This window comes from Balaenoptera ricei, chromosome 5, assembly GCF_028023285.1.
Source record: "Balaenoptera ricei isolate mBalRic1 chromosome 5, mBalRic1.hap2, whole genome shotgun sequence".
Classification (NCBI taxonomy): Eukaryota; Metazoa; Chordata; class Mammalia; order Artiodactyla; family Balaenopteridae; genus Balaenoptera; species Balaenoptera ricei.
In genome coordinates, this window is record NC_082643.1 from 122237550 (window position 1) to 122261046 (window position 23497).

Here is a 23497-nt window from a genome sequence, read left to right on the forward strand (position 1 = left end):
GTACTAATTAATTGAATAAATATTTATTGCATACTTACACAAATTGCATTCTAGTTCAGAGAGAAAAACAATAAATGACATAATTTATATTTGCATATAGCAAGTTAAATTGTGACAAGGGTTAGGGAGAAATTACAACAAGAAAGGAAATGAGGGACCATTTCATTGGCAGGGGTGCATTGCAAAATAGGATGGTCAGGGTAGATTTTACTGAGAAGGCAGCATTTAAGGAAAGGCCTGAAAGAAGTGAGGGAGTGAGTCATAGGAATTTCTAGGGAAGAACATTCCTTTAAGGCATTTCAGAAACCATGGCCTTCCTCAGAGTGAGAAGGAGCCACTAAGGGTTTTGGGCAGAGGAGTGATGGGATCTGACTTACATCCTATAGGATCTCTCCAGCAGCTGTGTTGAGAATTGTTAAATATGCATTGGTGTGTTGCCACTGTACCAAACACAGGTGCAAATATTTCTTAAACGCTATGGAAGAAGAAGGAGAAGGAAGGAGAGGAAGAGGGTAAAGAGGAAAAGGGGATGGGGGAGGAGGAGGGGAGAAGGGGGAGAAGGGGAGTTGGATGAGGAGAGAAAGAACTTTTCCACGGGAAAAAAAAGTGCTGCCCAGGACATTTAAAGCTCCATTCTCTTTGGACATAAGAAGATAGTTTGGAGTGCTCCCTCTATCCCTAGAAGTGTGTGTTGTGCAGAAACACAAAAGGCTTCTTAACACTGCAATTCCTAATGAGATCAAGACTAAAGTTGTTTATTTCTCATTTAAATAACAGACAAAGCTGCTATTTCTAAGAAGAGAAGTTTACATTAAAGTTTGATTATTATATTCTTGATAATAAATATACCTTAAGTTTTAAAAAGACATAGATTTTTAAAAATGTAAACTCACCCTCCAGTCTAGAGTTTGGATAACTTTTTCAAACATGGGAAATAGAGGCAGAGTCAAGATGGTGGTGTGGGAAGACACAGAGTTAGCATCTCCCCACAACTAGGGCACCTGCTGGCCACTGGTGGGGGACTCTGACGCCCAAGGAGATGGGAGGAACCCCCAAGTGAACTGGTAGGACATAGGGGGACTGAGGGGGGAGAAGTGGAGGCCAGACAGGATCAGTGCCCCTGAGACCAGGGAGATCAGGAGAGGCAGGCAGGAGGGACCCTCCAGGAGGAGTGGGAGAGGAGTGGAGGGCAATTGCCTGCCCACTGGGGGGCCCAGGGAGCCTGCTGAGCTCCCAGGCCGATCCCCTGCCATCCAAACCCCCTTCCAGGCCTCATGGGTCCTTGGGGGCATAGGAGGGAGGCTGGGGAGGTCAGGAGAGGCAGGTGGGAGGGGCCCTCCGGGAGGAGCAGGAGAGGAGAGGAGAGCGTTTGCCCCGCCCACCTGAGCACAGGAAGCCTGATGGGCTCCCAGGTGAGGTCCCCTGCCCTCTGAGACCAAGGGTGGGGGCCACACCTGGGCCCCTTCTGTTCCTTGAGCCTAAGCCTCACCCCCAAGAACCCCCAGGGCCTTTTCCAGCCCTGTGGGTCCTGAGCATTGGGCCCACCCACTGCCCAAACCTCGTCCTTGCTTAGGCCCCGCCCTCCACAGCCAAGGCCTTCCCCCACCTTTTTTTGTTTTTTTTCTTTTTGCTCCTCTTTTTTACTATTATGGTACTGATGTTCCTTCCAGTTGTTGATTCATTTATATTTTTATTTTTATATTCTTCCTAACCTATCTCTTAGTTTCCTAGTCTAATTTTATTTTTTACTTTGTTACTGTTATGGGGTTTTTTTGTTTGTTTGTTTGTTTTTGCCACCCCAGGCGGGATCTTGCTTCACGAGCCCAGGGTCGGGCCGAAGCTCCTGTGGTGGGAGCTCCAAGACCAAACCACTGGAATGACAGAACCTCAGACCCCAGGGAATATTCATCGGAGTGAGGTCTCATGGAGTTTCTCATCTCAGCATCAAGACCCAGCTCTATTCAATAGCCCACAAACCCCAGTGTTGGAAGCCTCAGGCCATAAAACCAGTAAGACAGGAACACAAACCCACTCATTAAAAAAAAAAAAAAAAAAAAGTGATGGCAAAAAAATATGTCACAGATGAAGGAACAAGGTAAAAATCTACAAGACCAAATAAATGAAGAGGAAATAGGCAATCTACCTGAAAAAGTATTCAGAGTAAAGATGATCCAGAATCTCGAAAATAGAATGGAGGCATGGATTGAGAAAATACAAGAAATGTTTAACAAAGATCTAGAAGAAATAAAGAACAAACAAACAGAGATGAACAACACAATAACTGAAATGAAAAATATACTAGAAGGAATCAATAACAGAATAACTGAGGCAGAAGAATGAATAAGTGAGCTGGAAGACAAAATGCTGTAAATAACTGCTGAGGAGCAGAATAAAGAAAAAAGAATGAAAAGAATTGAAGACAATCTCAGAGACCTCTGGGGCAACACTAAGCATACCAACATTTGAATTACAGGGGTCCCAGAAGAAGAAGAGAAAAAGAAAGGGTTTGAGAAAATACTTGAAGAGATTGTAGTTGAAAACTTCCCTAACATGGGAAAGGAAATAGTCACCCAAGTCCAGGAAGCACAGAGAATCCCATACAGGATAAACCTTAGGAAAAACACACCAAGACACATATTAATCAAACTAACTAAAAGTAAATTCAAAAAAAAAAATATTAAAAGCAGCAAGGGAAAAACAAAATATAACATACAAAGGAATCTCCATAAGGTTATCAGCTGATTTTTCAGTGGAAACTCTGCAGGCCAGAAGGGAGTGGCAGGATATACTTAAAGTGATGAAAGAGAGAAACCTATAACCAAGATTACTCTACCCAGCAAGGATCTCATTCAGATTCGATGGAGAAGTCAAAAGCTTTTCAGACAAGCAAAAGCTATGAGAATTCAGCACCACCAAACCAGCTTTACAGCAAATGCTAAAGAAACTTCTCTAAGTGGGAAACAAAAGAGAAGAAAATGACCCACAAAAAAAACCCCCAAAACAATTAAGAAAATGGTACTAGGAACATACATATCGATAATAACCTTGAGTAAATGGATTAAATGCCCCAACCAAAAGACACAGACTGGCTGAATGGATATAAAAACAAGACCCATATATATGCTGTCTACAAGAGACCCACTTCAGACCTAGGGACATATACAGACTGAAAGTGAAGGGATGGAAAAAGATATTCCATGCATATGAAAATCAAAAGGAAGCTGGAGTAGCAATACTTGTATCAGATAAAATAGAATTTAAAATAAAGACTGTTACAAGAGAAAGGAGGGACACTACATAATGATCAAAGGATCAATCCAAGAAGAAGATATAACAATTATAAATGTTTATGCACCCAACATAGGAGCACCTCAATACATAAGGTAAATGCTAACAACCATGAAAGGAGAAATCAACAATAACACAATAATAGTAGGGGACTTTAACACCCCACTTACACCAACGGACAGATCATCCAAACAGAAAATAAATAAGGAAACAAAAGCTTTAAATGACACTATAGACCAGATAGATCTAATTGATATTTATAGAACATTTCACCCAAAAGTGGCAGAATACACTTTCTTCTCAAGTGCACATGGAACATTCTCCAGGATAGATCACATCTTGGGTCACAAATCAAAACTCAGAAAATTTAAGAAAATTGAAATCATATCAAGCATCATTTCTGACCACAATGCTATGATATTGGAAATCAATTACAGGAAAAAAACTGTAAAAAACACAGACACATGGAAGCTAAATAGTGCACTACTAAATAACCAAGAGATCACTGAAGAAATCAAAGATGAAATTAAAAAATACATAGAAACAAATGACAATGAAAACACGATGACCCAAAACATATGGGACACAGCAAAAGCAGTTCTAAGAGGGAAGTTTATAGCAATACAATCTCACCTCAAGAAACAAGAAAAATCTCCAATAAACAATCTAACCCTACATTTAAAACAACTAGAGAAAGAAGAACAAAGAAAACCTGAAGTCAGTAGAAGGAAAGAAATCATAAAGATCAGAGCAGAGATAAATGCAATAGAAACCAAGAAAACAATAGCAAAGATCAATAAAACTAAAAGCTGGTTCTTTGAGAACATAAACAAAATTGATAAACCCTTAGCCAGACTCATCAAGATAAAAAGGGAGAGGACACAAATCAATAAAATTAGAAATGAGAAAGGAGAAATCACAACTGACACTGCAGAAATACAAAGGATTATAAGAGACTACTACAAACAACTATATGCCAATAAAATGGACAACCATGAAGAAATGGACAAATTCTTGGAAAGGTACAATTTTCCAAGACTGAACCAGGAAGAATTAGAAAATATAAACAGACCTATCACAGGTAATGAAATTGAAACCGTAATTACAAATCTTCCAACAAACAAAAGTCCAGGACCAGATGGCTTCACAGGCGAATTCTATCAAACATTTACAGAAGAGATAACACCAATCCTTCTCAAATTCTTCCAAAAAATTGCAGAGGGAGAAACACTCCCAAATTCATCCTACAAAGCCACCATCACCAAAACCAGAAGAAGATATCACAAAAAAAGAAAATTATAGACCAATATCACTGATGAACATAGATGCAAAAACCCTGAACAAAATACTAGCAAAAAGAATCCAACAGCACAATAAAAGGATCATCCACCATGATCAAGTGAGATTTATCCCAGGGATGCAAGGATTCTTCAATATATGCAAATCAATCAATGTGATACACTATATTAACAAATTAAACAATAAAAACCATATGATCATCTCAATAGGTGCAGAAAAGGCTTTTGACAAAATTCAACACCCATTTATGATAAAAAATAAAACCTTTCCAGAAAATGGGCATAGAGGGAATCTACCTGAACATAATAAAGGCCATATATGACAAATCCACAGCAAGCATCATACTCAATGGTGAAAAACTGAAAGCATTTCCACTAAGATCAGGAACAAGACAAGGATGTCCACTCTTGCCACTCTTATTCAACATAGTTTTGCAAGTCCTAGCCACAACAATCAGAGAAGAAAAAGAAATAAAAGGAATACAAATTAGAAAAGAAGAAGTAAAACTGTCACTCTTTGCTGATGACATGATACTATACATAGAAAATCCTAAAGATACCACCAGAAAACTACTAGAGCTAATCAATGAATTTGGTAAAGTTGCAGGATACAAAATTAATGCACAGAAATATCTGACATTCCTATACACCAACAATGAAAAATCAGAAAGAGAAATTAAGGAAACACTTCCATTTACCATTGCAACAAAAAGAATAAAATACCTAGGTATAAACCTGCCTAAGGAGGCAAAAAACTTGTACTCAGTAAACTATAAAACACTGATGAAAGAAATCAAAGGTGACATAAACAGATGGAGAAATATATCATGTTCTTGGAATGGAAGAATCAATATTGTGAAAATGACTATAGTACCCAAAGCAACCTACAGATTCAATGCAATCCTATCAAACTACCAATGGCATTCTTCAGAGAATTAGAACAAAAAATCTTACAATTTGTATGGAAACACAAAAGACCCCAAATACCAAAAGCAATCTTGAGAAAGAAAAACGGAGCTGGAGGAATCAGGCTCCCCAACTTCAAACTCTACCACAAAGCTACAGTAATCAAGCCAGTATGGTACTGGCACAAAAACAGAAATATCAATCAATGGTACAAGATAGAATGCCCAGAGATAAACCCATGCATGTACGGGCACCTAATTTACAACAAAGGAGACAAGAACATACAGTGGAGAAAAGACAGCCTCTTCAATAAGTGGTGCTGGGAAAACTGGACAGCTACATGTAAAAGAATGAAATTAGAACACTACCTAATACCATACACAAAAATAAACTCCAAATGGATTAAAGACTTAAATGTAAGACCAGATACTATAAGGCTCTTAGTGGAAAACATAGGAAAAACCCTCTTTCACCTAAACCACAGCAAGATCTTTTTTGACCCACCTCCTAGAGTAACGGAAATAAAAATAAAAATATACAAATGGGACTTAATGAAACTTAAAAGCTTTTGCACAGCAAAAGCAACCATGAACAAGACAAAAAGACAACCCTCAGAATGATAGATAATATTTGCAAATGAAGCAACAGACAAAGGATTAATCTTCAAAATATACAAACAGCTCATGGAGCTCAATATCAAAAACACAAACAATCCAATTAAAAAATGGGTGGAAGACCTAAATAGACATTTCACCAAGGAGGACATACAGATGACCAAGAGGCACATGAAAAGATGTGTAACATCACTAATTATTAGAGAAATGCAAATCAAAACTACACAGCCACTATGGAGAACAGTATGGAGGTTCCTTAGAAAACTAAAAATAGAATTACCATATGACCCAGCAATTCCACTATTGGGCATATACCCTGAGAAAACCATAATTCAAAAAGAGACATGTATGACAATGTTCATTGCAGCACTATTTACAATAGCCAGGATATGGAACCAACCTAAATATCCACCAACAGATGAATGGATAAAGAAGATGTGGCACATATGTACAATGGAATATTACTCGGCCATAAAAAGAAATGAAACTGAGTTATTTGTAGTGAGGTGGATGGACCTAGAGTCTGTCATACAGAGTGAAGTAAGTCAGAAAGAAAAAAACAAATACCGTATGCTAACGCACATGTATGGAATCTAAAAAAAAAAAAAAAAAAAAGTGGTACTGATGAACCTAGTTGCAGGGCAGGAATAAAGAAGTAGACATAGAAAATGGACTTGAGGACGTGGGATGGGAGGGTGAAGCTGGGCCAAAGTGAGAGTAGCATCGACATATATACACTATTGAATGTAATATAGTTGGCTGGTGGGAAGCAGCAGCATAACATAGGGAGTTCGGAATGGTGCTTTGTGATGACCTATAGGGGTGGGATAGGAAGGATGGGAGGGAGGCTTAAGGGGGAGGGGATATGGAGACATGTGTGTGCATATGGCTGATTCGCTTTGTTGTACAACAGAAAGTAACACAGTATTATGAAGCAATTATACTCCAGTAAAGATCTATTAAAAAAAAAAATGGGAAATAAATATTGGGGGTGGGGGTCCAGTGTATTTGTTAAATCATTTACTGAACTAACTTGGCCACTTTCTGCCTCATCTTGGTATCCAGAGAACCATGTGACTTCCCAGACTTCCCTTTCTCATCTTTCTAATTGCATACTACAAAGTACTACTAGGTGAATTTTCTGCAAATATCATTCTCTCATGTTACTCCCAGGTTCAAAATTCTCCAGTGTTTACTTACTACTGACAAACTAAACTCTCAAATTTGGGTCCAACAGAACTTATAACCTCACCCCACTCCCTTCACAAACCTACTTACTGCTACAACCGAGCAGATTTTCCAGTTGTTCTCTAGACATGAAACATTCATTTTTGATTCTGTCTCTATTCAGGATGAAATCAGAGATATAGTGTGCTAATATGTGGTCATGCATGGAGGAAGGAAATGCTTAAATGACCAGTATTTGCTTTTAATTTGTTGCTATGGAAATGAGAGACATTGCCCCTTGATATTTATTTATGTTCCAAGTCAGTGTTACATGAACATAATGATTCAGTTAATAACGACAAAGTTTTATGAACAGGAACAAAGTCATAGCAATGAAGAAAATAATCTCCACAGTTAAAATAGAAATTTATCTTTAACACTGACAGTCACTGAACACAAGATTGTGGAATATAAACAAAGGGAGACTTGATTCATTCCTGCTAGCTGGGAAGACAGAAGTTATGATTCGGACATAGCATGGAGTTTCTTTCCCCACCATGTGAAACTCAACTTTTCTTCTAACTGAAAATGCTCACCCCAGGCTTTTCGGGCCATTTTGAGCCTATCTTTTCCACTCCGTGGCCATTTTCCACTGTGATCTCTACCTTACTCTGAACTCTGAGAGTACCTTGTTCCTAGACAAGTCTATCAGGGTGTCTCTCGTGGCCAACCTTCTCCTCTAGCATGAATTGCCCTCCCCACAGCTCTCTGCTCTGGGAATCAATGAGTGTGCTGTGAATCCATTATATATATATAGTATTAAGGTGACCATAATCCTGTTTTGACTTGGAGAGACCTAGTTTATGTATTTCATCACAATGTTCTATTAGTTTAGCAGGATTTTTAAAAATTTTAACCAGTATTATTATTAAAACTACCTTAAATAGACCAGGATGGGTTTGATGGTCTTCCACTTTACCTACCCAGCTTCTGCAAGGACTTGTTTAGCAAAGAACAGTTGAATCTTTAACATACTATTAGAAGTTTATCATAATTACATCTCTCATTTTCCAGCCTTTATCAAATGCAACGTAGGTGTAATTAACACCTCTCTTTTAAGAAGAGCATGTAGGGTACTTGCTGATAAAATGAACAGTGCTCAGATTCAAATTAATTCCTGGGAGAAGTGTTCAGTGGTGTACCGTATAACTGTGCCGTTAGAGAGAAGCAAAAGTACCAGCTGTCAGTCCATAAGATGAGAAACATGGAAAAGTAATGGGTTTGTGAACTAAGTGAGGGATGGAGGCTGAATGTACTTCCATATAGCAAACAGAGTTCGCTCACTGTATGTGGGTATGTCATTTATTTATGGTGTAATCTATATGTATCTAGTTATTCTATTGTTTGCTATTTTTTTTGTCCATGAAATGTCTCAGAAGTAATGATCTCAAAAAAAAGAATATGTTTAATAAAAAAATTGAGTACTGAATTTCTGTTTTTCACACAGCTTAATTATGAACACATAACTCACACAGATAATTTACCAACACTTCACATCTATCAGGGGACTATCCTAATATCACTGGCCATAGGAAAACCAGAAGATCTAAATCTGCTGAAAAAGTATCAGTAAATGCTTCAAAAGTTAGTAGTTATTTCTAAAACACTATGCCCAAAGATGATTATTCAACATGGTCAGACAAAGAAGGTGGGTTTATATATCATTTAGTGGAGCATTGTAATTTTTTCCCATGTAGAGCAAATGACAGTTCTTCTGTGTAAATTTTACTTATTTTTTTATTCCAAGTTTTTTTGTGCATGTATGAAATAAGCAACAATAGTTAATATGTTGTCTCTATTAATGGAAGAACTTTCTAAACATAAATGATATCAGTTTTCTATTAGTATCTTCAGATACTTCAAGGAAAAAATTGATTAAGTCCAATTATGGCTTAATTGCTTTTAACCCAATTCTTGGAATCAAAGTAAAATTTTGGAAGATTATTCTGTTTAGTTAAACAATCTGACATAACTGTAAATTCAACTAACATGCTCAATTTTGAAGAAAATAAAATGTGCTTTGCTGTGAGAATACAGATTCACATTTGGGTGGAGTACATTGTCATGGAAAAAAACAATGCTCTGCTACATTAAGAAACAAGCAGGCAAGAATACTCTCGGGATTGGTTATGATATACTTATAATTCATAGTTGCATCCACTACAGTTAAGATAGTCTACCAATAAAAATAGAAGTTGAAGCATGGAACTGCAAAAGACCTCAAATAGCCAAAGCAATCCTGAAAAAGAAGACCAAAGCTGGAGTCATCACACTATCTGATTTCAAACTATGTACTACAAAGCTATAGTAATTAAAACAGTATGGTACTGGTATAAAAATATAAACATAGGCCACTGAAAGAATCAAGAGCCCAGAAAAAACCCCATTTATATGGTCAACTAATATTTTGTAAGGGGTCCAAGAACAGTCAATGGGGAAAGGATAGTTTCTTTAATAAATGGTGTTGGGAAAACTGGATAACAATATGCAGAAAAATGTAGTTGACATCTTACATGGCTTACAAAAATTAACTCAAAGTGGATTAAAGATGTAAACATAAGACCTGAAACCATAAAACTCCTAGAAGAAAACATAGGCAAAAGGTCCTTGACATTGGTTTTGGCAATGATTTTTTAATATGAAACCAAAAGCACGAACAACAGAAGCAAAAATTAACAAGTGGGACTACATCAAGCTAAAAAGCTTCTGTATAGCAAAAGAAACAATCAACAAAATGAAAAGATAACCTACAAAATGGGGAAAAATACTTGCAAACTATATATCTGATGTATAAAGAATTCATACAACTCAGTAACAACAACAAAAATCCAATTTAAAAATGGGCAGAGGACATATATACAATGGAATATTACTCAACCATAAAAGAAACAAAATTGAGTTATTTGTAGTGAGGTGGATGGACCTAGAGTCTGTCATACAGAGTGAAGTAAGTCAGAAAGAGAAAAACAAATACCATATGCTAACACATATATATAGAATCTAAAAAAAAAAAAAAAAAAAAAGGTTCTGATGAACCTAGGGGCAGGAAAGGAATAAAGACGCAGATGTAGAGAATGGACTTGAGGACACAGGGAGGGGGAAGGGTAAGGTGGGACGAAGTGAGAGAGTAGCGTTGACATATATACACTACCAAATGTAAAATAGATAGCTAGTGGGAAGCAGCCACATAGCACAGGGTCATCAGCTCCGTGCTTTGTGACCACCTAGAGGGGTGGGATAGGGAGGGTGGGAGGGAGACGCAAGAGGGAGGAGATATGGGGATATATGTGTATGTATAGCTGATTCACTTTGTTATAAAGCAGAAACTAACACACCATTGTAGAGCAATTATACTCCAATGAAGATGTTAAAAAAAAAAAAATGGGCAGAGGAACTTAATAGACATTTTTCCGAAGAAGATATCCGCATGGCCAACAGGTACATGAGAAGATGCTTAACATCAGTAATCATTAGGGAAATGCAAATCAAACCCACAATGAGATATCACCTCACACTTGTTAGGGTGGCTGCCGTCAAAAAGAGGAGAGATAACAAATGTTGGCAAGAATGTGGAGAAAGGGGAACTGTTGGGGGGAATGTATATTGGTGCAGGCACTATGAAAAACAGTATGGAGGTTCCTCAACATTTTTAAAAATAGAACTACCATATAACCCAGCTATCACTCTTCTGGGTATATATGAAGAAAATGAAATCACCATTTTGTAGAGATATTTGCACTTCCATGTTCATTGCAGCATTACTCACAATAGGCAAGATATGGAAACAGCCTAAGTGACCATCAACAGATGAATGGATAAAGAAAGTGTTGTATATATATATATACAATTAAATATTATTTAGTCATGAGAAAGAAGGAAATCTTGCCATGGATAGCAGAACTCGTAAAAACAGAGAGTAGAATGTTGGTTACCAGGGCCTGGGGGGTGGGGGAATTGGGGAGATATTGGTCAAAGAGCACAAACTTCCAGTTAGAAGTTCTGGGGATCTAATACAACATTGTAAATATAGTTAACAATCCTGTATTATATACTTCAGATTGCTAAGAGAGTAGATTGTAAATGTTCTCACTGTGAAAAAGAAATTATAATTATGTGACATGATGGAAGTGTTAGGTAATGCTGTGGTGGTAATCATATTACAATATATGTGTATGAAACCACACTGTTATACACCTTAAACTTACACAATGTTATACATCAGTAAATAATACAATATTATTACACAGTTACAACAAACTACATAATTGTATATCAATAGAGTTGGAAAAAATAGAAGTTATAATTGAGAAAATTTGTAAAATGGTGGGTATAAACAGAATTAGAATAACTGAATAACAATTTTTTTAAGGCAAAGCTGAGGTTAATTATCATACACCAGTATGACAGTGTACACCTTCTTGGCTGCCCATCATCATTTGAATTTTAAAAATGTGGGTGCTCAGAAGAACTATTTTGCAAAACCACCTGTGTTCTATAATGGTATTCATCTTTTTTTGTAAGCAAATCCTCTAAAGTTTGTTTCCATTTTTTAAAAAAATTTTATTTATTTTATTTATTTATTTTTGGCTGCATCATGTCTTTGTTGCTGCACGTGGGCTTTCTCTAGTTGCAGCCAGCGGGGGCTACTCTTCAGTGCAGTGTGCGGGCTTCTCATTGCAGTGGCTTCTCTTGTTGCGAGGCATGAGCTCTAGGCACACAGGCTCAGTAGTTGCGGCGCACGGGCTTAGTTGCTCCGCGGCATGTGGGATCTTCACGGACCAGGGCTCGAACCCGTGTCCCCTGCATTGGCAGGCAGATTCTTAACCACTGCACCACGAGGGAAGCCCTTCATTTTTTTTTTTTTTTAATCAGAAGATTTTAACAAAAGCCTTCAGCAAATGGAGAGCTAAGAATTCACCTTTTGAAGCTTTTGTTAAATTGCAATTGCTAAAAAACATACTTGAAAACAGGATCATTTTTTAAATTTTTATTACAAAAGAAAGAGATCAACTGAGCAAATTATGAGCTTACATGATGTGTTACTTTTAATTTTGAAACTGTATAATTGTGCTTTGGAATATTTCAACTTATGAAATGAATATTTTGATGGAGCTTTAATTTCTAATTTGATAGACTTCTATTCTGTACAGAGGAAATAAAATTAAGAAGGTCTAGAATATTACAGCAATTACTGTTTCAAATGAATCATGCATAAAGAGAACCAGTTTAATGAATTTCGTCATGTAAAATCTCTCTCAAAGAAAAATATTCCATTCTCTCTTTCTCTGTCTCTCACACAAGCACACACAAATTAATATTAGCCTCCATTTAGCAGAATTTTCTCTGATCATAACTAGTATCTTTAGAGAGAATATTCTTTTCAATGAGAAATAGCATGCTTTATAGGAAAAAAGGCAATGAAATTTGTTACCAATTTAAAATTTATTGACCATAATATACTACTTTGAAAAATATTAAAAGCATTTTTATGAAAAAAATTATAACTGATGAAAAACTACTGATGAGATAGTATTATAATACTTCAACAAAATACTGATGAGATAGTATTATAATAAGATTTTTTAAGTAACATTAAATATAAGAAAATGTACCTATATAAATATATTTTGTAGTATGCCGGGTACATGGATACACGCTATTTTTTTTTTTTTCATCTCCTTGCCCCATCCAACCTCTGCCCAAAATGATAGAAGGAGATTGGAGGGCAGGAGTAGAGATGCCAAGGAATTTCTGTTCTTTTCTGGCTATTTTAATTTATTGAAATAATTTATAGAATAATTTATAGAAATAATTTTATTTTAAAAAGTTGTTCCTGAATAGAACCATTTTATAAGTTTACCAACACAGTAAAATAAATTTTTGGTAAAAAAAATTTTTTAACTTGTTAATTTAACACCTCCTTTCACTCAGAAATGTATCCTAATGTGGAAGGTAAATTATACAGTTATTCTACTCATATGATTCAGCTTAAGGAGTTTCATCCCAGAGGGGTCATGGTAAATTTTAGTTCAATCAGATAAGCTCCCACTACAATCTGAGGCAGGCAGACTGAAATAAGACTTCATGGGTTCCATCCTGTCTGTACTATGTATACAGTCTGGTGACTTATTTAAATTCTGTGCCTCAGTTTCCTCCTGTATATAGTAGGCTAATAATAGTGCCTGCCTTGTGTTGTAAAGATTGCATTAATTAAAATACGTAAAGACTTAGTGCCTGGTACATAGTAAGCATTCAATATAATAAATCACTGATGTTTAAATTCATTGCATGGACACATGCAAATAAAACCATAAATAGTTAAAGGTATCTAGCAGCTGCATAGCATTTCAACACCACTTATTTCTGATGTTTTAATTGTCATTTAAAACCCCTCAAATAGCTATGAATCCTCGCCAATGAGGAAAAACAAAATAAGAGAGTAAAAGAATACATATTTGTTTTTATAGCCAAAGTTCTATAAATAACAGAAAAGGCTTTTTCAAATACACTAATAGTGACCCTATGCCCAAAGCCCAAACTAAACACACAATCCCCACCCACCCATTCTTCACCCCTGAAATCCTACACATGCTTGTAATTCAAGAAAATCTTCCATCGAGTCACCCACGAAATTAAACTAATAGAAAACATGAGATTTTATTTGAGGTCTGAATATACAAACTTCAGAGCATCATGATATCCATAAGCGATTCTTAGTAAGGGAACATTCATTAATCTTGGCTGCCAGATAAACCACTGCATGTTATCCTTTTTCTTTTTTTGGCAGGCTTTTTTTCAAACATGTTTTTTTAACGAGCAGTATGAAAGCTAAATATATTTTTAAAGCACTTTGTTTAATGAATATATTGGCAATTCTCAATTTTCAAAACATTGCCAATCAAATAGGAAGTTAGTGTCTGCTACATCAAAGAACTGACATTAGAATATTGAACTTAAAAAGCTGGATAATTTTTAAATGACATTCTCAATAGGTGGCATTAAGAGCAGTGGAATAATATAAGGAGTTGGTGCCTGTGTACTTGAAGTATAAAATGTTATTATTTTAGGGGCTTCCCTGGTGGCGCAGTGGTTGAGAGTCTGCCTGCCAATGCAGGGGACACGGGTTCGAGCCCTGGTCTGGGAAGATCCCACATGCCACGGAGCGACTAAGCCCGTGAGCCACAATTGCTGAGCCTGTGCGTCTGGAGCCTGTGCACCGCAACAAGAGAGGCCGCGATAGTGAGAGGCCCGCGCACCGTGATGAAGAGTGGCCCCCACTTGCCGCAACTAGAGAAAGCCCTTGCACAGAAACGAAGACCCAACACAGCCATAAATAAATAAATAAATAAAATTTAAAAAAAAAAAAAAAAAAAAAAAAATGTTATTATTTTATATGTAGTATCATTTTCAGGTGGTTCAGTTGTATCAAATGCAGTCTTTTTTGATGTTTTTATTTCTCTAAAAATATGAAATATATAAATGCACTCAGTGAAGAAAGGAGAGCATACGTTTCTACCTAAAACTCCTATGAGTTCATTACTGTGTCATGAAACTATGAGAAATCACTGCTAATTCCTCAAATTTAGGATTTAGTAATTTTACTTTATTTAGGAAAAAAGTAGCTGCTTCTTCCTGAGTAGTAAACAGCTGGAGAACAGGTAACTTCAAAGTTTGGAAGAGCCCTGAGGCAACCAAGAACAAACCAGAAGCTGGCCCATTATGGAAACTGCCAAGTTCTAGATGTAGAAAATTTTCTACTTGTTATTGATATTTGTCCTCAGGGTTATTTTTTTTCCCTCCACCGATTTTGCTTGTTTTTCATTTATGATTACAAAACAAAACGTGACTACGTGGTAAAGCATTAGACAAGGGCAATTTTAATCATTTTTAGAAGGGTACAATTAAATTTGGGTACCAGACAAGGTATGTATAATAAAAGACAGCACACAAAAATTTTTTTAGAACGTTAACAAAAAAACAAATGCAAATGGTTATGTAGATATATCATTCAAACATATTTATACTCAGAAAATTGTGTTCTTCAAGAAAGTGAACTAACAGCACCAAATGCTGGTGAGAATGTGGAGCGATAGGGACTCATTCATTGCTGGTGGGAATGCAAAATGGTACAGCCATGTTGGAGGACAGTTTGTCCATTTCTTACAACACTAGAAATACTGTTACCATATGATCCAGCAACTGAGCTCTTGATATTTACCCAAAGCAATTGGAAAACTTGTCCATACAAAAATCTGCACACCGATGTTCATAGCAGGTTTATCCATAATTTTCAAAACTTGGAAGCAACCAATATGTCCTTCAGTAGGTGAATGGATAAATAAACTTTGGTACATCCAGACAATGGAATATTATTAAACACTAAAAAGAAATGTGCTTCAAGCCATGAAAAGACATAAAGGAACCTTAAATGCATATTACCAAGTGAAAGAAGCCAATCTAAAAAGCTTAAATACTATATGATTCCAACTATATGACATTCTGAAAAAGGCAAAACTATGGACACAGTAAAAATATCAGTGGTTTTGAGGGGTTGGGGTGGGAGGGGAGAAATGAATAAGCAGAGCACAGAGGATTTTTTTTTTAGGGCAGTGAAAATACTCTGGATGATATCATAACGATGGTTACATGTCATTACACGTTTCTCCAAACCAACAGAATGTGCAACACTAACAGTGAACCATGATATAAACTATGGACTTGGGTGGTTATGAGGTGTCAGCATAGGTTTATCAGTTGTAACAGAGGTACCACTCTGGGGGGCAATGTTGATAATTGGGGAGACTATGCATGTGTGGGGGAAATTTCTGTACTTTCCCTTCAATTTTGCTGTGAACCTAAAGCTGCTTTAGAAACATAAAGTCTTAATTTAAAAAATCGTTATCAGTTCAACCTAAGTGAAATGGACAAGAATATCAATATACAATAACTAAAGAATATACTAATGAAGGTAGATTTTATGTCAATATTATGAATTTTATGTCTGGATATCAGATTATCAGGTAGTCTGTCTTCCTATCAAGCACCCATGGATTTTTAAAAACAACAAAACAACAGCAAAAGCCATATATTGTCCACGATGAAAGTATCAATAAGTTCCATAGAATAGAAATGATAAAAATCTTTTTCTAATCACAATGAAATAAAACTAGAAATTAATAACAAAAACTTTGTAAATGACTATGTAAATGGAAATATGAATGATCACTTTGGTTAGAAAGGAAATTCATAAAAATTCTATTTAAAAAAAAAAAAAGTTGATATTAAATGAAACACCATGCTTAGAGGACAAACCCCCATCTTCATTCTCTGTGAAATCTCCACCTCCTTGTGAGTAGGTGGGACCTATGACCTGCTTTTAACCGATAGAATATGGCAAAGGTGATGAAATGCCACTCTCTTAGTTAGGCTAGACCCTATAACAAAGGTGATGGGTTACTATTCTAATTAAGTTTTATGTTACATTACTATACAATGCTCTATCTTAGCCTACTGGAAAGAGACTTTCCTCCCTTGTTGGCTTGAAAACAGAGGTTGCTGTGCTATTGGAGACTGCCACATGGCAAGAAACAAACAAACTACAAGCAGCCCCTTAGAGCAGAGAGTGACTCTCAGCTCACAGCCAGTAAGAGAACAGGACCTCAATCCTATAATCTCAAGGCAATGAATTCTGCTAACTACCTGAGGGAAGAAGGGATGAAATGGAAGGAGGAAGGGAAGGAGGGAGGAAGGAAAAAGAAGAAAGAAGAAAAACTGGTGGGGGACCTCTTTATCTTAGAAGTTAACATATATGCTGAGGCAAAAGGAGAATTAGAAAACTGCCATTTTGCAACAAACTTTGAGGAGATGCTAAAACCAATGATTGAAAAGTTTTGGGGGAACTGGCTATCCCACTCTCAAAGTATCACTCCACAAATTACTTATTACAAATGGAAAAGGGCACATTTGTAATGGGGAAATCTGGCCACGTCCCCTTAATCAAGTGATCAAAATTACCATCACTAATACTGAAACAAAGTGACATCATGTATCTCCAGATTTATGTTCTGAGCAGGAGAGATTCCTGCCATTAACCAAAATCTAATCATAAGGAAACACTCAGGACATTCTACAACACAACAGACCTGGACTATTCAAAACCTCTCAGTGTCATGAAAGACCAGATAAATATAGAGAAAAAAAAAACAACGTACCTGGATTAAAGGAGACAAAAGGGACATACAGACATGGCAGTTAAAAGCAATTGTGTGATCGTAGATTGAATGATGGATTAATTGAAAAATAAAAACTATTAGAGACATTTTGGGCATCTTCAGGAAATTTAAATTTTAAGCCTATAGGCAATATTATTGCATCAGTATTAATTGCTTTAGTATGATAGTTACAGAAGAATGTCCTTGTTCCTAGGAGATTCATGCTGAAGTAGTTAGAAATAAAGTAAATAAAAGTGCATGTGCACTTTCTTCTCAAGTGTTTTGTCCCAAAGAAGTGTGTGTGTGTGTGTGTGTGTACATAATATAAAGAGAAAAGTACTTGTAACAACATTTAGGTGGAAGGTAAGGTTCATTTGAATACGAACAGAGGAACTATAGTGCCCACTTCAAATTCTTAAACCCCAGTTATTTTGTTTAATCATGGCTATGAAAGTAATTCATTTTTTTTGATATTTTGGAGGAAATATGGAAAATATAGAAAAAATTAAATTGTCTATAATACTACAATCCAGAGATAAACATTAGTAATATTTTGTGTAATCCCTTTCATTTTTTCCTATTTAAATATACATCATATATATTGACTTTTCAAAACAAGGATCATAGTTCATGTTTTCTACTTTGATAAGGAACATTTTCCCATGTCATTTAGTAACATCCAGAACATGTGGTTTTTTAAATTGAAGCATAGTTGATTTACAATATTAGTTTCAGGTATATAAAACATGTGATTTTAATGGCTGTATAAAGGTATACGTTTGTTATTGGATTATACTGTTACAAAATTTCTCCTCCTTGATGAAATTTGTTCTCTTGATTTCGAGATTCTCAAACTCTTCTGGTTTTCCTCATAACTCACTCTTTAGTTCTTCCGAATCTCCTCTGTTAGATACTCCTCATATCACCAAGTTTTTAACATTGGAGTGGCTTAAGATTCAGCTTAGACTTCTAACTTTGCTTCTCTGTTTACCCTCACTCTCTGAGTGATCTCACTTAGGCTCATGATTTTAAATACCATCTCCATGCTATTGTCTAAATGTATATCTTTAGGCCAGGCCTTTCCTCCGAATGCCAGAGTCTTACATCCAACTGTCTATTTCACTTGGATACATCAAATTTATGCCAAATTCAAATTTCCTACCTCCCCCCCACCTTCTTCTCCTATAGTCTTGTGCATCTCATTTAATGGCAATAATATTCTTCTAATGTTCAGGACAAAATCATTAGAGTCATTTAGACTCCTCTCTGTCTCTATCCTATATCCATATCCAAGCTGCAAATTCTGTTAACTCCTCCTTCTAAATATATCCAGGATCTGTGTCCCTTTCTTACCAACCTCTCTGCTTAATACCTTGGTCTGGAAAACCAACAGTTCTGGCCTGGATCATTGAATTTCCATATGACTAGTATTTCTTATGTCCCTACCTTCTATTCAAAATATAAAAGCCACAGTAAATTTGTGAAATCATATGTGAGATCATGTCACTCCTCTATTCAGATCTCTCCAATAGATTCTGTCTTATTATAAAGCCAAAGTTATTACAATGTCTTAAAAAAGTCCTCCTGATCTAGCTCCTGCTATTTCTCTGACCTCACTTAATTCTTCTTTCCCCTCCCTCACTGGCCATCTCACTGTTCATCATATACACACTCTCAGAACCTTTGGACCTCCATGCCTGGTATGCTTTCTTCCCAGACAGAGGCACTTGGCAAGCTCTTTGCCTCCCTCCTGTCTTTAATCAAACATCCCCTTCTTAGTGAGGCCATCCTAATTATCCTGTTAAAGTTTTAACCCTTAACACAGCAATCCCTATCCCTCTTTTCTACTTTTTTCCCCTTATTTGCCATTTTCATTTTCTATTTTTTAATGTTTATTTATTTAATTTTATTTTTGGCTGTGTCGGGTCTTAGTTGCGGCATGCGGGATCCTCCACTGTGGCACTCGGCCTCCAAAGTGCGTGGGCTCTGTAGTTTGCGGCTCGAGGGCTTTGTTGCCTTGCAGCATGTAGGATCTTAGTTCCCTGACCAGGGATTGAACCTTCATCCCCCGCATTGGAAGGCAGATTCTTAACCACTGGACCACCAGGGAAGTGCCCATCATTTTCTATTTTTAAAATAGATTATAGAAATAGAATTAGTCAAAGGTTATGAATATTTTAAAGTATTTGATCATGCCAAAATGATTTCTCAAAAAATAGCTCCAATGCCAAGACTTTAAAAGACTTTCAGTTCTAAGATTATCCTAATTATCAATATTAAATAATAACACTTTGAAAAAGTCTTTGTCAATCAGGCAAAAATAAATAATGTTATTTCACTTTTCATGTTTTGATTACTAGTCAGTGTCACTTAATATTTTGATCATAGAGTGAAGCTTCCTTCAAGAACCAGGAAATTAGAAAGATAAACATTTCTGTCCATTTAGGGGGAACAGAAAAGAAGTCTGACCTCTGCCTCACATCCTCCACAAAAATCAGTTCCAGGTAGTTTGAAGGTCTAAATGAAATGGTAAAACAATAAAGCTTCTTGAAGATACTATTAGAGAAGATCTTCTTGAACTTGGCGTAGGGAAATCTTTTCCAAGTGAGACATATAGAGAATTAATGCTCTGCATAATAAAGCATTGCAGATGCTGCATCAAATCATAGTACTTTCCTGTTCAAGGACCTTCATGTACCTGTTGTACTCAGTAGAGTCTAGACCCTCACTTCTGGCATCCAAGGCTCTGGGATCTGTCTGCAAATTATGTTTCTAAATACATTTCATACCACTTACTTTTATACATCTGCACCTACCAAAAAGCACATCTGTTTACTTTTTTCTATTTGACCCACATTTTCCTGGATTTTGTTCAATTTGTTTCATTTACTATAAATGCTTTTCTTTTCCATATCGTATAATATGATGTATTTCAAGTTGCAACATCACCTCTTTCATTAGGTCTCTTCAAATTCCCAGACAGTGGTCCTTCTCTTCTATGAACACTGAGAGCATTACATCAGAACTTTTCTTATATTTACTTTCTTCTGCCTTATATGTGTGCCTTATGTCATCCCCAACTAGAGGGAAAAAACTTGTAGTGTAGCTACAGCCTCTTTTCCATTTTTGATGTCTTCCCAAGTGCCTACCATGGTAATATGGTGTCTTACACATAGTAAGTCCTCAATAAATAGTATTAATTAATTAATTATGTGTGTGTATGTGCATGTGTGTGTATATTTATTCATACATATATATATATGGGGAGAGAGAAAGAGAAAAAATTTAAGCCTAGAGATTTTTTAAGCCTAGAGGACTATGACATGCACATATTAAACTTTTAAATGCCTGTGTCAGATAACAGAGCATAATGTATGGCCTTAAATTATTTTCTAATTAATGGAAATAGCAAACTTTTAGAATTTTTCTCTAAAAATAGAGTATCATTTTAATATTAACGTTAATGTTTCATTCTTGAAAAATGATTACATCAAAACTAACTGCAGGTAGTTAAGGTTGTTATAAAAATTCTAGATTTAACCCCAAGCAGGTGCTATATATATATTCTCTGTTGGAACTTGCTGAAGGATTAAGAAAATTGTTTTCTGTTGCCTTTGTCCACATTGTGGTCTTGTAGTTAACTGTGAATATAGCTTTGTCAGTGGCAATTCCCAGTCCAATGTTTATCTGTGTTTTATATTTTTACATATGGAGCCTGTCCTAAGATATGTGTCTTTCATTCCAAATACACTATATATTTTAATCTACAAAACAAAAATTTTTTAAATTTACCAATGACTGTGCTAAACACTTGTATAACTTTTACAACTTTGGGGAAAAAAAACACAAATGGCTTCCCATTTATAATCTGGGATTCAATTTTCTTTGCTCCATTTGCAATGAAGTCATTGCCAAATTTTTAAAAATTAATTTTATTCATTTTAAAGCACCAAAAACCTATAAAATAAAATGTCTGTGCTCATCTCCTTTAAAAAATAAAAACACAGTTCAACTTAATCCCTTCAAGCTCTGCACTTCCCTCACTTTATCCTCTCCTGATATTCTTTTACACACATTCAGTACATGAAAGATTTTACAGAAGGGAGAAAAGAAAATATTTTAAAATACTTGAATAAATGAATTTCTGGAGTTTTAAGGGTAACTACTTCTCAGCCATTACTCTGAATATTTTTTCATTGAAATCTACTGTAGCATGTTTAATGAGTTAAAAGAAACATAATGATTATCTTTACTTTAGCTTATTTAACCCTATAAGGTGATTGGTTATTTATTTGACATTATACTTTCCAGATTAGAAGAAAATTGCACAAATATTAAGCTATTGAATATACAAAAATTTTATATAGCTAAACTTCAAATCCAAAATATGTATTAACAAATATAAAAATGTATAAAAAATTCATTATGTGGGTGAAATCATGTAGTTAAATTCTCTTTTCAAAGCTACATAATGTGACTTGGAATCCCTTACTGAATAAAGAGAATCTTCTAGTTAATAAAATGCATCTTCACAGTGTAAGTAATAAAATTAAAAAGAAAAACAGCATACCTTGGTCTTTTTAAAATATTTGAATCTGAAAAGTCTTAAAGTAAAGCACATCAAATGTGCTAGAAATGATTAAGTAAGAGCAAGATGTTTGTGACCAAAATGAATTGATTCCAACGATTACTCTGAGGGCATAAGAAAAGACAATGTATGTGTTGAAATGTGTAGGTTTCCATTTTAATCACTCAGTACCACCTGATTGAAGTGAATAAGCACAGGAAAAAATAATTTACTGTCACTTCAAAGAAATATGACTTTAGTACAAGAGAAGAAATATGGCTGACATATTAAGAGTAGTTATTATGAAAAACAATATTGGTCAAATTGCAGTTTGCACATAATTCAGCCAACTTCCTTCTTTCATCATAAGATTTACATTCTTTAAAATTGCAGCTTTACAGAATGATGAAGTCTTTCCATTATTCATCTTTGCCACTGTCTCAGAATTAAAAGGCTGTTGGTGGCAAAAAGCCAGTTAATCATATTTATGGTGACAACCATGACTGTTATAAAACAGATAGTCTTAGAAAGCATGCCCTTTTCTTTACATCAAAACCTGTTGAACGTGCTCTTCCATCCCTTGAGGATTTGAAGATAGATTATTTTTCTTTCAGGAGAGGAATAAAGAGTCAGTACAAATCTAACAGTAGCCATTGTTGATGGTAGAAATGGACCAAAGTTGGAATTTTGTGTCCTGTTTGTTTTGCCAGTTATTCTTTTTGTTACCTATTTCATCCTTTGAAAAATGTGGATATAATCCATCCTCTAGTAATTCATCATTCAATCATATTCTAAAGTTCTGGATTGTTCCTTATGTGCTTAGTAGAACAAGAAATTTGAATGAAGACAAAATCTGGACAAATGCTGAGTTTATTCATTAACTAATGTTCGAAACTAATTATAGTCAAGAGATAAGAACTTAAATGATATCATCCAAATTATATTCATTAAAACCTTCAGAAATCCACATGGCATGGTGCAATTGTCAGTGTTTTTAAGGAACATTTAGTTGTTCAAGCTTTAAAGAGACTTGTCTTTTTATTTTAAACAGTCAGATTTAGAAATAGGTGAGAGAGATTAAGAGGTACCAACTTTCAGTTGCAAAATAAATGAGTCATGGGTATGAAATGTACACTGTGGGAAATATAGCCAATAATTATGTCATATCTTTGTATGGTGACAGATGGTAACTAGACTTAGTATGGTGATCATTTTGAAATGTATAGAAATATGGAATACTGTGTTGTATATCAGGAACTAACACAGTGTTGTAGGTCAATTATACTTCAAAAACAAGCAAACGAACAAACTCATAGAATAAGAGATAAGATTTGTTGGTACCAGAAGCAAAGGGTTGGTGGGGGGGATTGGATGAAGGTAGTCAAA